This window comes from Cucurbita pepo, unplaced genomic scaffold, assembly GCF_002806865.2.
Source record: "Cucurbita pepo subsp. pepo cultivar mu-cu-16 unplaced genomic scaffold, ASM280686v2 Cp4.1_scaffold004300, whole genome shotgun sequence".
Lineage (NCBI taxonomy): Eukaryota > Viridiplantae > Streptophyta > Magnoliopsida > Cucurbitales > Cucurbitaceae > Cucurbita > Cucurbita pepo.
The window spans coordinates 1-840 of record NW_019650286.1 but is presented as its reverse complement, the minus strand read 5'-3'; the positions used below and the strand labels follow the sequence as shown (position 1 = coordinate 840).

General features: G+C 44.3%; 1 long non-coding RNA gene across 1 annotated transcript; it reads left to right on the top strand.

Moving 5' to 3' along the window:
- Positions 1-25: 25 nt before the first annotated feature.
- LOC111787032 lies at positions 26-834 on the top strand. Its single transcript, XR_002813875.1, has 4 exons — positions 26-168; positions 261-334; positions 409-535; positions 617-834. It is a non-coding gene; the product is annotated as an uncharacterized LOC111787032 (long non-coding RNA).
- The last annotated feature ends 6 nt before the right edge of the window (positions 835-840 follow it).

The following is an 840-nucleotide window of genomic DNA, read 5'->3' as shown; positions in this document are numbered from 1 at the left end:
TCATAAGTTTTCTGGTTCTCTTTTTGGTATAGGCATGTGCTTCTTTAGAACTGAATTACCAGCCACCCGTGACGTTCATCGTCGTACAAAAACGACATCACACCCAACTGTTTGCCAACAACCATAGAGACAGAAGTAGCACAGACAGGAGTGGAAACATTTTACCTGGTACACAGCTTAATCCTCGTTTCAAACATGTTCTGTTAGAGATACAGGACGAGTTTTTAATCCGATATTCGTTCGTCTTACGCGTTCTTCAGGCACCGTAGTCGACTCCAAAATATGCCACCCGACAGAATTTGATTTCTATCTTTGTAGCCATGCTGGAATTCAGGTATTGATTTCATGTCTCTTTGTAGCCATGCCACCCAACTGTTTACCATGTTCTTGTTCTTTGATTTGTTGTAGGGGACAAGCCGACCAGCTCATTACCATGTTCTTTGGGATGAAAACAATTTTACAGCAGATGGGATTCAGTCCTTAACCAATAATCTTTGCTACACGTATGCAAGGTGTACGCGTTCGGTTTCTATCGGTAAGCCAGTTTTCGTTCTTTGATTGGTTCCGAGTTACATATTTGGTGTTACTGAAGTTCCTAGTCTTGGCATTGATGCAGTCCCTCCAGCATACTATGCACATTTAGCAGCATTCCGAGCTCGATTCTACATGGAACCAGAGATGCAAGAGAATGGCACGAGCGGTGGTTCTGCTAAGAGTGCGACCGGGGTTCGCCCTTTGCCAGCTCTAAAGGAAAATGTGAAGAGAGTAATGTTTTACTGTTAGAAATCGGAACCACCAAGCAAAGGGGAGGCTCGTAGTCGGAGCGATGACCGGAAAGGT